Raw genomic sequence first — 6,073 nt, 5'->3', positions numbered from 1 at the left:
AGACTCGCACAGAGACCGATATACTCTCCACACAAAGACGCACACAGAGACCCCCAAGCTCACACAGAGACCCATAAGCTCTCAGAGATACCATAGACCCACATCGAGACCGATTGACTGGCGCAGAGACCAATTAGATTCGGACACAGATCCACAGCCTGAAATATCGCATCGCAATTGTACCGTGACTCAAGTACTGTGTGATTGTTGCAATGTGTGATTGTTAGGAGTCGATGAAATATAATTTTTTGTCGACCCAGGTCAAGAGTGGTGAACATTGAAAATTAATTTCTTTAGAAGTGCTTTTTGTTTTTAGTTTGTTGTTCCCCATCCCACACCTTCGATTATGGTGGTTGGCTACGTACAGTGAGAGAGAAGTTCAACATATATAACGTGTACGTTATTACTCTTGCATATTTTTTCCAGCAAATGCGAACTCCGGTTATCCTCGCAGCAGCAGTGACGATTTTTGGGCTAGCTCATCGAACAATGGCAGTCACCGTATCGCGCGCGTGAGTTCAGATGCGCTTCTGCGGCCGACTGGAACGCTCTTCCTTTCGCTACTAGGAAGTCACTGGGAGCTATGATGCACTTAAAAAAACTCGAGATTGATAAACTTATTTCTTTAGAACTGCTTGTTGTTGAGTTTAGTTTGTTGTGCCCCCCCCGCACCTCCGATTAGCAAGGGGGTCTCGGTCTTAAATCACCTCGTTGTTTATTTATATATACTTGACTCAATTATCCGTGCTAATGATGGAGAAGATTGGCGCGAATATTTCAAAATCTTAAATAATCCAAAAATATAACTATTTCCCACGGATATCTATGCCAAAAACGAACAAGTGACCGATCCATGATGGGCGTGCTCAGCGATAACACGTTCCTGCTCCGGTCCAGCAGAAGACTTGTCCCACTAAGTGGATGATAGCAGAGCCACAGCCAATCAACATCAAACTCAGCCCACTAAGTGGATGATAGCAGAGATACAGCCAATCAACATCAAACTCAGCCCACTGAGTGATAGTAGAGCCTCGCCAATCAACATCAATCAGATATTGCAACTGCTGTCCTGTCGCGGCAATATTGTGGATTTCGGATTAACCGGAGCAACATTTTTGTCGGTTAAAGAACGTGCCTTACAATGAACATTTCCAAGAATAACAATATGTAATTAATATTCTTTGGGTCTTTCGGTAAAGCCACGTAGATAGAAAAATTATAAAATCAAAATCACGACGTTTCGATCACAACACAAGCAATCGCCTTTAGGTGAAAAAGAGGAAAATCCGTTGAGGCAGGCTGTTTATACAGGTTTGGAGATGGGCGGGACAGCTAATGTTAATGTAGGAGAGGGCGAGTAGGAGAGGGCGAGTAGGAGAGGGCGAGTAGGAGAGGGCGAGTAGGAGAGGGCGAGTAGGAGAGGGCGAGTAGGAGAGGGCGAGTAGGAGAGGGCGAGTAGGAGAGGGCGAGTAGGAGAGGGCGAGTAGGAGAGGGCGAGTAGGAGAGGGCGAGTAGGAGAGGGCGAGTAGGAGAGGGCGAGTAGGAGAGGGCGAGTAGGAGAGGGCGAGTAGGAGAGGGCGAGTAGGAGAGAGAAATTTGCTTGGAAATGTAAGCTCTGTGGGGAACAAGCTCAGCTCGGGCCCGGACGATGCAGTGGCATACTCTTAGGATTTTTTTTGCAGTGGCAAGCCGCCATATACTAACACACCTAAAGGTTAGCTGTGTTAGTGAATGTAACTCAGAGAGTCGAACATAACTGCTAACATAGGTATGTAGGATAGGAATATCACAGCCAGTTATGACCTAAACTGGTTAATAACGTCCTTCCAATGATTGCTTAGTTTGTACCCATCTTCTCGGTTGAAATTGTGTCTGTGTTTATTTATCTGGATGGCTTCATGAACGAATCTTTGCTGATAGCCAGTGGGTTTGCAGAGTACCTTCGTCTTGGCAAAATCAATTTCATGTGTGCCCACCGCGTTAAAACAATGATCAGCCATCGCTGAGGTATTGGTCCTACCGTGTTTTAGATCTGCCTTATGTTCACGAACCCGGTCCGAGACATGTCGCTTAGTTTCCCAATGTAATTGCTGCCGCAGACACAGCTTAGTTTGTAGACACCGGGGTATAACATGTCAGGGATCGCATCCTTCACAGATGGGATCAAATCACAAATTGTATGTACTGTGTTGATCCGTACCTGGATATTGTGTTTGCTCATGATTTTTGAAATCTTATTGGTGAACCCTGCTATGTATGGCAAGGTGATGTGTAATTGTTTTTAGATGATTCATTTGGGCTTAAGGGAAAATCTCATGAGTTGTTAATTTGTGTCAAAATCTCAGGCGCGTGGCTAATCATCTAATCCGATACACCGCCGCGTGGATAATTGAGTCTACTGTATATACAGTGAGGGAAAAAGTATTTGATCCCCTGCTGATTTTGTACGTTTGCCCACTGATAAAGAAATGATCAATCTATAATTTTAATGGTAGATTTATTAGAACAGTGAGAGACAGAATAACAACAACAAAATCCAGAAAAACGCATCTCAATTTTTTTAAAAATTGATTTGCATTTTAATGAGGGAAATAAGTATTTGACCCCTCTGCAAAACATGACTTAGTACTTGGTGGCAAAACCCTTGTTGGCAATCGCAGAGGTCAGACGTTTCTTGTAGTTGGCCACCAGGATTGCACACATCTCAGGAGGGATTTTGTCCCACTCCTCTTTGCAGATCCAAGTCATTAAGGTTTCAAGGCTGACGTTTGACAACTCGAGCCTTCAGCTTCCTCCACATATTTTCTTGGGGATTAAGGTCTGGAGACTGGCTATTCCACTCCAGGACCTTAATGTGCTTCTTCTTGAGCCACTCCTTTGTTGCCTTGGCCGTGTGATTTGGGTCATTGTCATGCTGGAATACCCATCCACGACCTATTTTCAATGCCCTGGCTGAGGGAAGGAGGTTCTTACCCAAGATTTGACGGTACATGGCCCCGTCCATCACCCCTTTAATGCGGTGAAGTTGTCCTGTCCCCTTAGCAGAAAACACCCCCAAAGCATAATGTTTCCACCTACATGTTTGACGGTGGGGATGGTGTTCTTGCGGTCATAGGCAGCATTCCTCCTCCTCCAAACACGGCGAGTTGAGTTGATGCCAAAGAGCTCCATTTTGGTCTCATCTGACCACAACACTTTCACCCAGTTGTCCTCTGAATCATTCAGATGTTCATTGGCAAACTTCAGACGGGCATGTATGTGCTTTCTTGAGCAGGGGACCTTGCAGGCGCTGCAGGATTTCAATCCTTCATGGCGTAGTTTGTTACCAACTGTTTTCTTGGTGACTATGGTCCCAGCTGCCTTGAGATCATTGACAAGATCATCCCGTGTAGTTCTGGGCTGATTCCTCACCATTCTCATGATCATTGCAACTCCACGAGGTGAGATCTTGCATGGAGCCCCAGGCCGAGGGAGATTGACAGTTATTTTGTGTTTCTTCCATTTGCGAATAATCGCACCAACTGTTGTCATCTTCTCACCAAGCTGCTTGGCGATGGTCTTGTAGCCCATTCCAGCCTTGTGTAGGTGCACAATCTTGTCCCTGACATCCTTGGAGAGCTCTTTGGTCTTGGCCATGGTGGAGAGTTTGGAATCTGATTGATTGATGGCTTCTGTGAACAGGTGACTTTTATACAGGTGAAGTATTGGAAAATGACGGCAGGAAACTCCTTGACGGGAACACACTTCTTTTATTAAATCTTGACTTGTAACGGTACAACGCGTGGCCTCTCTTCTTCACAATGCGGTCACCATACAACGGTACAACTCGTGACCTCTTCTCTCCGCCCTACGCTTCTCTCAACTCTTGTAGATTCTGTGCTGCTGGCTCTCTGTGCCTCGTGTAGACTCCGCGCCTCGGCTACACTCTTCTCTCGTCTCGTGTAGACTCCGCGCCTCTGCTACACTCTTCACTCGTCTCGTGTAGACCTTACGCCTCTGCTACACTCTTCACTCGTCTCGTGTAGACCTTACGCCTCTGCTACACTCTTCACTCGTCTCGTGTAGACTTTACATCTCTCTCTGGCTACACCGTATGCATACTCGGCTCGTGTAGACCTTTCTCTCTCTCTGGCTACACCGTATGCATACTCGGCTCGTGTAGACCTTTCTCTCTCTCTGGCTACACACTATACATTACTCAGCTCGTGTAGACCCTTCTCTCTCTCTGGCTACACACTACACATTACTCCGCTCGTGTAGACCGTTCTCTCTCTCTGGCTACACACTTATACATTACTCAGCTCGTGTAGACCGTTCTCTCTCTCTGGCTACACACTTATACATTACTCTCCATTCCTCTCCTCTCCGGGCTCTATCTCTGCACATTCGTCTTCATTTCTAGATGGTTCCGGTGATCGGCAGCTGTCAGTTCCGAGACACCTGGGAGCAGATCAGGCGAAAATACGTGTGGATCAGGCAGAGACATTTCCCCCTCTGGGTCGCCGGTCACGTCACACGCCCGGCCATCACGACACAAGGGGAGGCCATATGGAGGCGAGAACGGTTTCAGTCGGGAGGGGTGAACGTACCAACGGCGCTTTCCCCACTTTATCTGAACGCACTGGGGCCGTGCAACGCGCACGACCTCCACGGGTCCCCTCCACGGTCTCAACAATTTAGGTGACGTAGCCAAGGGTGCCTGAGGGCAATGCAGCCAGGCCCTGTCACCTGGTTTCCATTCGTGCATGGACACCTTCCGTGCCCGCAACCGTTCATTAGCAATTTGGCGAGCCCGCGAACTAAGCCGTGCGGCCTCCCTCGCCTCTGTCAGCTTGTGAATATTAAACTTAATATGTTCTGCCAATTTAGAATTAGTTCGTGGAGCGGACAGGCCAAGTTGCGTTTCCATTGGCGGGTCAGCTTCCCGACCGTACATCAAATAGAATGGGGAAAACCCCGTAGCTGCATGGGGGGCCATTCTATACGCGGCAAGGACTCCCGGGACCTGCAGGTCCCAATCTACATGTGCCTCGCACACCTGCTGGCACAGCATGGAAGTCAAAGTTTTGTGGAGTCTCTCCACCATCCCGTCTGTCTGCGGGTGGTACGGGGAGGTACGCACCTTCTTGGTACCCAACAGATCGCACACCTCTTGCAACAATTTACTCGAAAATTTTTTACCTTGGTCGGTCAGCAGGCGTTCGGGAGCCCCCTTGTCCAGGACATAGCCCTGGACGAAGGCGTCCGTCACAGCCGCTGCCGACTGGTTAGCGAGAGGCCACGCCATAGGCCATCGGGTAAAGTATTCGACCCCCACTAACAAATATTTATTCCCTCTCGGCGTGACTGGGAAGGGCCCCAAAATATCGAGTGCAACGAGCTCGTTAGTACGCGAGACCTGAATAGATTGCAGCGGTGGATTAGCTGCCACGGGCGGTGGTTTACGCCTGGCGCACTCAACGCACCCCTTCAGAATATTTACCACATCACTTCCCATTCCCGGCCAGTAATAGTCACGCTGAAGCAGGGCAAGCGTCTTGTTAATTCCCAAATGCAAGAGGCGTTCGTGTGCCGCCAAGACAACCCTCCCCCTTACAGCGGAAGGCACCACGAGTGCGTTCCGCCGGGACAAACTGTCCCATCTCAATAAAATGCCCTGCTTAAGTACATAGGAGCTGGTACGCTCCTGGTCCCCCTCGGGACCCCCAACCTTGCGGCGCAATGCTAGCAGCGAGCTGTCCGCCATCTGGAGACGGCCCCATTCGCTGAGCGACAACGAGAGCAGCGAGTCCCGACCCTGAGAGGCAGTGGAATCATCCACGATCGGTGCGCCCGCTGTCGCAGCCAGCGCCCCCATCTCCCCCGCAAGCGTCGGTTTACAGCGCGCCGATCCCGACAAACACGCGCATTCATCATAAGGCAACAACCGCGACAAGCAATCGGCATTTGTGTGTCGCAACCCCTTACGGTACGTAGTCGTAAACTGATAGTCCTGGAGGACTTCCAACAAACGCGACAACTGGCCCGAATACTGTAGCGCCGCGTGGTCCGTTCGGACCGTAAAGTGACGACC

Source organism: Lampetra fluviatilis, chromosome 77 (assembly GCF_964198595.1).
Source record: "Lampetra fluviatilis chromosome 77, kcLamFluv1.1, whole genome shotgun sequence".
In the NCBI taxonomy this organism is placed as follows: domain Eukaryota; kingdom Metazoa; phylum Chordata; class Hyperoartia; order Petromyzontiformes; family Petromyzontidae; genus Lampetra; species Lampetra fluviatilis.
The sequence above is the reverse complement of the archived record's forward strand: the minus strand, read 5'-3'. Positions refer to the sequence as shown.